Source organism: Petaurus breviceps, unplaced genomic scaffold, assembly GCF_028583685.1.
Source record: "Petaurus breviceps papuanus isolate PSGF00001 unplaced genomic scaffold, PetGlider_PUasm1.0 90510, whole genome shotgun sequence".
In the NCBI taxonomy this organism is placed as follows: domain Eukaryota; kingdom Metazoa; phylum Chordata; class Mammalia; order Diprotodontia; family Petauridae; genus Petaurus; species Petaurus breviceps.
Window position 1 is genome coordinate 1,748,819 of NW_027187267.1, and position 10,377 is coordinate 1,759,195.

A 10,377-nucleotide genomic window follows, 5' to 3' on the forward strand; every position below is an offset into this window, starting at 1 on the left:
GTGTGTGTGTGTGTGTGTGTGTGTGTGTGTGTGTGTGTGTGTGTGTGAAGTGTCTGAGGCTGGATTTGAACTCAGGTCCTCCTGACTCTAGGGCTGGTGCTCTATTTACTGTGCCACCTAGCCACCCCTAAGCAAGCAAAATCAATCTAATGCCTCTATTATATCACAGCTGTCCATATACTTAAAGATACCTTTTATTTTTTCACCATTTTTCTCTTCTCCAGGCTCTTTTGCTTACACACAGTACTTTTAATAACCAGAGTAATTATCACTTAACTATCACCTTTCATTTTGCCTCCTTCTCTTCTTTCTTCTTTTTCTCTCGCTTAATTGCTCATTGAACACAAAATACATTTTCCTAGACAATTAAGTATCAATATCCCTTAATTCCCTCAGTTTACAGAACTGAGTATCCTTTTCTTTTTGTACTCCTTTCTACAGATTTTCCCCTGGAAACAGCTGCCCCCAGAGAACCTCACCATGGTCACTGAATTCATTTTACTGGGCTTTTCCAATCTCCAGGAACTGCAGCTTGTACTCTTTGCTGTCTTCTTCTGCCTCTACATAATCATCCTGTGTGGGAACATCACAATTGTTACAGTCATCCTCCTCGAACACAACCTCCACACCCCCATGTATTTCTTTCTAGGGGTCCTCTCTGTTTCTGAGACCTGTTATACCTTTGTCATTTTGCCCAAGATGCTTCTCAACCTGCTCTCTATGCTCAGGACCATCTCCTTTACCAGCTGTGCCATTCAAATGTTCTTCTTTCTTTCCTTTGCAATCAACAACTGCTTATTGTTGGGTGTAATGGGTTATGATCGCTATGCTGCCATCTGTCATCCTCTGCGCTACCCAGTTCTCATGAGTTGGAGGGCCTGCAGGCTCCTAGCAGCTACCTGTGGAGTGAGTGGATTCATGATCTCAATGGTTGGCACAACCTTGGTTTTCATTCTCCCCTTCTGTAACTCTAACAAGGTCAATCACTATTTCTGTGATATTTCACCTCTTATTCACCTTGCCTGTGGTGACACCCATGTCAATGAGATGATAATATTCATCTGTGGTGTCCTAGTACTTGTGGTCCCTTTAATTTTTGTCTGCATCTCCTATGGCTTCATTGTCAAAACCATCTTGAGGATTCCATCCACTGAAGGGAAGAGGAAGGCCTTCTCTACTTGTGCCTCCCACCTCACAGTAGTTATAGTCCACTATGGATGTGCATCTTTTGTTTACCTGAGACCCTCATCCAAGGTCACATCTGACAAAGACCGGTTGGTGACAGTGATTTACACTGTAATCACCCCCCTGCTGAATCCCATGGTTTATAGTCTCAGAAACAGGGATGTTCAGATGGCCATCCAAAAAGTTATTAGTGGAGGAAAGTTTTCCCTTAAAATCCTATAATTTCAGCACTTCAGAACTGCTGGCAAATAATTGCACGTATATATGGTTGGATATGTTTGGTGTGGCCATAGCCATGGATTGAGTGGGTTCTCAGAGCTAGATACTTTTCAAACTTGTATTTGGATTTCTTTTTTTTTAAGCAATCGGGGTTAAGTAACTTGCTCAAGGTTACACGGCCAGTTATTTCTGAGTGTGGTGCTGAGTGTCTGAGCCCGGGATTCGATCTCCAGGTTGTCCCAACACTGGAGCCGGTGCTCTTACTCGCTGTGCTACCTGGCCGCCCCTTTGTATTTGGATTTTTATACCCACACCCCTGAGTTTATTTATTTTTCATTTTCAATATTCATTTCCACAAGATTTTGAGTTCCAAATTTTCTCCCCATCTCTCCCCTATCCCCACCCCAAGATGGCAAGCATGCTGATTACCCCTTCCCCTAGTCTGCTCTCTCTTCTATCCCCATCCTTCCCTTGCCTCCTTCCCCCTTACTGTCTTATAGTGCAAAATGGGTTTCTATACCCCATTGACTGTGTATCTTATTTCCTGGTTGTATGTAAAAACAATTTTTTAACATTTGTTTTTAAACTTTGAGTTCCAGATTCTTTCCCTTCTTCCCTCATCACCATCCCCCATTGAGAAGAAAAGCCATTCAATATAGGTTGTACATGTGTAGTTATGCAAAACATTTCCGTAATAGTCATGTGTGAAAGACTAACTGTATTTCCCTTCATCCTATCCTTCTCCCCATTTATTCTATTTTCTCCTTTTACCCTGTCCCTTTTCAAAAATTTTGCTCCCAACTATCCCTTCTTCCAATCAGCTCTTCCTTCTATCATCCTGTCTCATACTCTTTCCCTCTATTTTCCTGTAGGGTAAGATACCCAATTGAGTGTGTATTATTCCCTCTTTAAGCCAAATCCAATGAGAGCAAGGTTGACTCCATTCCTTTCACCTTCCTGATCTTTCCCTTCATTGTAACAGCTTTCTCTTGCCTCTTTTATTTGAGATAATTTACCCTTTTACCCTTTTTCTTTCTCTACCCTTTTCTTTCTCCCAATATATTCCTCTCTCACCCATTTATTTTATTTTTTAGATATCATCTCTTCATATTCAACTCACCCCGGGCCTTTGTCCATATACACACACACATATATGTATGCATATACATATATCTGTACAATATACACATGCATATATACATACATATATACATACACACACTATATATGTATATAGATGTGTATATGTGAGTATCTGTGTGTATATCTATATTTATATAGATTTATACACAAACACATACATGTTTCCTTTAACTATCCTAATACTGACAAAAGTCTCATGAGTTACAAATATTGTCTTTCCATGTAGGAATGTAAACAGTTCAACTTTAAGAAGTTACTTATAATTTCTCTTTCCTGTTTACCTTTTCATGCTTTTGATTCTTGTATTTGAAAATCAAATTTTGCATTCAACTTTGGTCTTTTCATCAAGAATGTTTGAAATCCCTCTATTTTATTGTATGTCCATATTTCAACCTGAAGTATTATACTTAGTTTTTCTGGGTAGTTGATTCTTGATTTTAATCCTATCTCCTTTGATCTCCAGAATACCATATTCCAAGCCCTCCATGGATTTTTATTCTGCCTCATGTGTATTTTCAATAGAAATATTTAAGGAGGCCACAAGAGAGACATTTTTTGAGGATGGAATACCAGGAATATTATACCATGAATCATGAGGCAGCATGACCTGGTAGATAGTGTTGGTTTAGGAGTCAAGAAAATCTGGTTTTAAATTACACTTCTGACATTTACTATATAAACTGACCAATTAATTTAACTTCTCTGAACCTCATTTCTTCATTTGTAAAATGGAGGCAATAATACCTATCATACCTACCTCACAGTATTGTTTTGAGGTTCATATGAGATAAATATAAAACACTTTGGAGATTTGGAAAGTGGGTGATCTATGTGGAGAGGGGTGGTTGGAAACTAGTCTGAGTACTCAGAGTGCCAGGCAAAGAAACAGTGATTTTTTAAGCCATCAGTGGGAGAGCAAAGAATGGATGAAGGAGAGTGCAGAGTCCACTGTCACTGTTGAATTTTTTTTCCAAGTGCAGGCATTTATTGAGATTGATGCTTCTCATAAAGCAGGCTAAATTCCAAGAAGAACCAGCAGCTTTAGAGAAAGCAAGATGGATTTTTATAGGGTAAAGTTGCAATTACATAACAGAAATTTACATAGAATAGAGGAATATCATTAATATTAAAAAGGCAGGAGGAGTTTGTTAAGGGATTAGGTAATGGAGGAGGGGTCCCATTGATGGATGGTTTGGTGGTTAAACATTCTGGTCATTCTGCCCTCCAACTGGCTAGCTATTGTGGTCCTGTCTTGTCACTGTTGAATTTGCTTGGATTGCCTTGTATAGACACTGCTTTTAAGTGTATGTGGGCATAACTTTGGTATGCACACATACTAAACAGCACATACCTTTTCCCAGGAAGAAATGACTCATTCAATACTTCAACAAAAATATATTAAACACTTTACTAAACTGATGGAATCATAAGTCTGATTTAAGGAAAAACATATATAAAATAATTAGGATAAATACTATTCTCAAATGGATTTGGGATCTCATCTATTTGGTAGTTTTCTTTCATGGTACAGATCATAATCCATCCATGGATATCCATCTTATATGACTCTTGTAAATTTCTTATCCCAATTTTGCCACATAGAGTTTATACAATGTGCTGGATGCCTTCTTTTTATTTCTCCTGACAGATATTCACAATACAAATTAAAAAAAATCAGTGCCTGCTTTCAAGGACTTATATTCTATGGATTCAAAGTCTTAACTCTTTTTGTCTACAGAGTACCATACCAGAAGGCAAATGCCCTGAGAGATTATTAAGTAATATCATGATAAAGGAGTCAGCAGAGGGAAGAAATTGACTTTAGTGATACAAATTAGGAGGCAATTGCAGTGATCTAGGACAAAGGTTATCAAGCCTCAAATTAGGATATAAGATGTGATTGTGGAGATGAGAAAAATATTATGGAGGTAAGGCTTTTTAAGAATGGAATTTGATTGGATATGGATGTTAAGGGAGAGGACTCAAGGCCAGGGTGACTGGAAAGGAGGTGAAAACATGAAGGGGAAATGGAGAAGTTTAGAAGAAGGATAACTTTGGGGAATTAGGATAATTAAGTATTTTTTATAAACCTAATGAGTTTGAGAAAACTATGGGATATCAGGTAGAAATAACAAAAAGACACTTGGTAATGTGAGACTAGAAGCTAAGAGAGAGATTAGAACTGGATATATTTATTTGTGAGTCATCTGCATAAGACCATCCCCTAACTGAATCTATAGGAATTATTGGGAGTTCATACAAGCATTTATGTATAAAATATATGTATGTAATATATTAACACAATAGTAATAAAGTTCTTTGATTTGTATCACCTGCTGAACTTATCCTTCCTCTCATTTGTGAACTTTTAAGCATGTTTCACTGACATTATTTTTATATCTATAACTATCTACCCACCACACTCTCTAAATAGTAGCTCTTCCTTATAACAAAGATGTATAATCAAGCAAAACAAATCAATGGGCTGTTTATGTTATGTTATGTGTTTCTTCTTGTTCTTGTTCATGTTCTTCTGCTGTTCTGATGCTTCACTATTGTATGTGTTTTATAATTAGTTCAGTTTTCATTTAAAAACAATCTCTTCTTTGACTTTGGATTCTACATCTTTTTGTTTATTGGGGATTATTAATCTATGCATTTTCTAGATTTATGTTTTTCATTATATCTTCAGTTCACTAGTCATTTCTTTTTTGTTGTTGTTGATATAAACATTTAAAGATAAAAATTTTCTCTTAAAGACTGCTCTGGCTGCACTCCAAGAATATTGGCAGGTTGTCTCATAATTTAATTTTATGTCAAGTTGCCATAACTTTTCTTTTTAAATAATATACTTTATTGTCATATTTATTTTTTAAATGAGTTCCTATGCCCAAAGGGCTATAAAACTTTGCATACACTTTGGTCCTGCAATACTGCTATTAGATCTGTATCCCAAAGAGATTGTTAAAAAAAGAAGAAAGTATTCACACATGCAAAAATATTTATAGAAGCTCTTTTTGTGGTGGCCAAGAATTGGAAGTTGAGGGGATGTCCATCAATTGGGGAATAGTTGAACGAGTTGTGGCATATAAGCGTTTATGAATGCATAATAGTACTATAAGAAATGATGAGCAGGAGGATTTCAGAAAAACCTGGAAAAACTTACATGAACTGATGCTGGGTGAAGTGAGCAGAATCAGGAGAACATTGTACACAGCAACATCAATATTGTGCAATGATTAACTATGATAGACTTAGGTCTTCTCATCAATATAATGATCTAAGATACTTTCAAGGGGCAGCTAGGTGGCGCAGTGAGTAAAGTGCCATCCCCGGAGTCAGGGAAACCCGAGTTTGGTTCTGGCCTCAGACACTTAACACCCACACACAAAAAAACTAGCCAGGTAACCTTGGGCGAGTTACTTAACCCCAATTGCCCTCCAAAAGGCAAAAAATAAAAAATAAAAAAAGATACTTTCAAAATACTCATGATAGGAAATCCTAACCATATCTAGAGAAGACTGAATGCAGAGCAAAGCATACTATTTTCACTTTTTTTTCTTTTCTTGTGATTTTTCCCTTTTGTTGTGATTCTTCTTTCACAACATAACTAATGTGGGAATATGTTTAACATGATTGTACATGTATAACCTTTATCAGATTGCTTGTTGTCTTGGGAAGGTGGAGAGAAAGTAGGAAGGGAGGAAAATTTCAAACTCAAAAATTTTACAGAAATGAATGTTGAAAGCTATCTTTATGTGTAATTGGAAAAATAAAATTCTATTAAGGAAAAATAATAAAAATCTGACTTCCAAATTTTCTCTAACCTCTCCCCTACCCATTGAGAAGCTAAACAATATGAAATCAATTGTACAGGTGAATTCATGCAAAATATATTTCTGTATTAGCCTTGCTGCAAAAAAGCAAGAAACATCAGGTAATAAAAATAATTCTCCAATCTGCATGCAGAGTTCATCATTTCTCTCTCTGGAGGTAGATAGCATTTTACCTTGTGAGTCCTTTGGAGTTGTTTTGGATCATTGTATTGATGAAAATAGGTCTTTCACAGCTGATCATTACAATATTACTGTTACTGTGTGCAATATTCTCCTGGTTCTCCTCACTTCATTTGCATTAGTTAATAAAAATCTTCCTAGTTTTTTCTGAAAATAACTTGCTCATCATTTTTTATAGCACAATAGTATTCCATCACAACATACACCAAAATTTGTTCAGCCATTCCCCAATTGATTGGCATCTCCGCAAATTCATATCCCTACCAAAAAAAAAAAAACTGCTGTAACTATTTTTATACATATAGATACTTTTCCTTTTTCATTAATCTATTTGTGATATAAAAACAGAATAGTTATTGCTAGGTCAAAGGGTATGTGTAGTTTTATAGCCCTTGGGGTACAGTTCCAAATTGTTCTCCTGAATTCATAGCTCCACCAATAGTGCATAAGTGTCTCTGTTTTCCCACATTGCCTCTAACAGTTATTATTTTCCTTTTCTGTCATGTTAAGCAATCTAATGAGTATGAGGTGGTACATCAGAATTGTTTTAATTTGCATTTCATTTAATTTGCATATAATCAATTTTTTTCATATGACTATAGCTTTGATTTATTCTTCCAAAAACTGTCTGTTCATATCATCTGATCTTTTATCAATTAGAGAATGACTCTTACTTTTATAAATTTGGTTCATTTCCTCATATGTTTGAGAAATGAGACTTTTATCAGAGAAACTTGCTATGCATACCCGCCCCCCTCCCCACACTTGAAAAGACTCCCCACAGTAGAAGCCTTTACTTCATTTCCTTTCACTCCATTCTTAACCCTATCCCCTGGCTTCTGACTTCTTTAATTGCTCTCTCTAAAGTTGCCAGATATCTCTTTACTGCCAAATTTCATGACCTTTTATCTATACTTCTCTTCATTCTCATCCTCATCTCTGTCTCTTTTTGTTTGATTTTCATCTAAGTCATGCTTGCTAACCATGGTTGTTCCACATCCTGGGTCCTCTTCTCTCTCCATACTATTTCATTAGGTGATGTCATCAACTCCTTGGGTTCCAGTTATGATTTCTATGCAGATATAGCTCTCAGATTTATTTGCCCAGCCCTAACCTCTCTTCTGACCTATAGTTAGTTATTTCTGACTATTGTGCTAAGTTGTCCATTGCATATCTCAAACTATTTGTTCCATATACATCTTAAACTCAACATGTCCAAAATGAAAGTCATTATCTTGCCTTTCCACACTTCTCTTACTGTGGAGAGCAGCACCAGTCTCAGTCACCAAGGCTTAACACCTAGATATCATCCTTACTCTCTCCCACTCCCTCATAGTCAATTATTTATAAAGTCCTATAGTTTCTACCTTAGTAACATCTTCTGTTAATGACTCCATCTCTCTCTTAACCTGCTACAATCCTCATGCAGTTTTTCATCACTTCATGCCTGGACTGTTGTAAAGCTTGCTGTTTGATCTTCCAGCCTCAGGTCTCTTCCCCATTTCAGCCCATCCTCTTTTTCAACTCTCAAATTTATCTTCCTAAAGTGTTTATCTCACAATGTCACTTCACTATTCTATAAATTCTAGTGGTTCCCTATTCAGCCACCATGATCAAATATAAAATTATCTCTTTGGATTTTAAAGTACTTCATAATCCAGACCTTTCTTACCATTCTAGTCTTCTTACACCTTACTCTTTTCTATGTATTCTTCTATAAAGCAATACTGACTCCCTTGCTGTCCCTCACAGAAGATACTCCATCTCTCAACTCTGAGTACTTTCATTTACTGTCTGCCATGCCTGGAATTCTCTCTCTTCTCATCTACTCTTAAATCCTCTTGGCTTCCTTCAAATATTAATTAAAGTCTTGTCTTCTGCAAGAAGTCCTTTACAGTCTTTTTCCATTAATCTTAATGCCTTCTATCTAATGCTACCCCATTATATCTTTCTTTTTTGCTTGTTTGCAGATAGTTGTTTTCTGCTGTGTCCCCCATAAAACTTGTGAGCTCTTTGAGAGTGGGACCTGTATTTCTCTTCTGTTTCCCCAGCACTTAGAACAATTCTGGGCACATAGTAGGTGTTTAAAATGATAGTTGACTGCTTTGTATAATGAAAGGTGAATTTTAAAGTCCTTAGGCAATATTATTCCAGAATCTAGTATTCTATTCAGACAGAGAAGGAAAATTTCCTGGCCAGTGTTAGTTCCATAAAAGGAGGCAGCTCAGGAACTGAAAGCTATGCTGAAGAACATATGGCAAGAACTGTTTCCAAAAATATAAAAAGAAGGAACTCTTCCAAAATCATTCTATGATGCACATATGGTCTTGATACCTAAACAAGGAGAGAAAAAAGAAAAGAGAGAAAATTAAAATATTAGCAAAAAGGCTACAACAACATATTTTAAAGATTACTGACTATGATGAGCTTGTATTTTTACCGGGAATACAAGGTTGGTTCAATATAAGGAAAACTAGAAGTTTACGAGAACATATTAGTGACAAAATTAATAAATTACATCATTGTATCAATAAATACTCAAAATTTTTTTGACAAAGATACAACACTCATTTCTTTTAAAAACTCCTGAAGAGGGTGGCCAGGTGGCTCAGCGAGTAAGAGCACCGGCTCCAGTGTCGGGATGACCTGGATCAAATCCGGGCTCAGACACTCAGCACCACACCCAGAAATAACTGGCCGTGTAACCTGAGCAAGTTACTTAACCCCGATTGCTTAAAAAGAAACTCCTGAAGAGTACAGGAATAAATGGATTTTTCCTAGATGTGGTAAATAGCATCTATATGTAGCCAAGAGCAACCATTGTATCGAAAGGAAAAAAATGGAGGCCTTTTAAATAAGTTCAGGAGTAAAGCAAAGATGCCCATTATCATCTCTATTCTTTAACATGTTGTTGTTAAGTTGTTTCAGTCATGTCTGATTCTTCCTGACCCCAACTGGAGTTTTCTTGGCAAAGGCACTACAGTGGCTTGCCATTTCCTTTTCCAGCTCATTTTACAGATAAGGAAACTGAGGCAAACAATGTGAAGTGAATTACTTAGGGTCGCAGAGCTAGTAAGTGTCTGAGATTGGATTTGAACTCAGGTCTTCTGGAGACCAGACACAGCTGCTCTATCCACTGCACCACCCAGCTTCCTCTGCTCTTTATCATAGTCCTGTTCTACCTAAAGCAATAAGAGAAGAAACAGAACACAAAGCAGTAAACATAAGCAACAAAGAAAGAAAAATCGCATCTTGTTTGCAGACAAAATGATGGTCTATTCAGAGAAACCTAAAGTGACTGAAACTAATTGAGACAATGAATAAATTCAGCATTACAGCAGGATATAAAATAAATCCATAGAAATAATCATCATTTCCATAAATTACCAAAAAAATCCATCAGGAAGAGATTGAAAGGGAAAACCCATTCAAAATAATCACATAATACATAAGATAATTTAATTACTGTTTAAGAAGAAATACATGAGAACTAAATGAACAAAACCATAAACCAACCTATACAGGAATAAAGACAAACCTAAATAATTGAAAAAAAAAAAACCATTGCTAGTTAGTACATGTTGCTATGAGTAGCTAGGTGGTGCAGTGGGTAGAGTGCTGGGCTTAAAGTCAGGAAGATTCATCTTCCTGAGTTCAAATGTGGCCTCAGACACTTACTAGCTGGGTGACCCTAAGCAATTCACTTCATTCTGTTTGTTTCAGTTCCTCATCTATAGAATGAGCTGGAGAAAGAAATGGCAAATCATTTCAAAATTTTGCCAAGAAAACCCAAAGGGATCATGAAGAGTTGTAC

At 36.5% G+C, this 10,377-nt stretch overlaps 1 pseudogene; it reads left to right on the forward strand.

Moving 5' to 3' along the window:
• Nucleotides 1-1,407, forward strand: part of LOC138141917 (olfactory receptor 10R2-like) — a 6,087-nt pseudogene extending 4,680 nt beyond the window's left edge.
• Nucleotides 1,408-10,377: the final 8,970 nt, after the last annotated feature.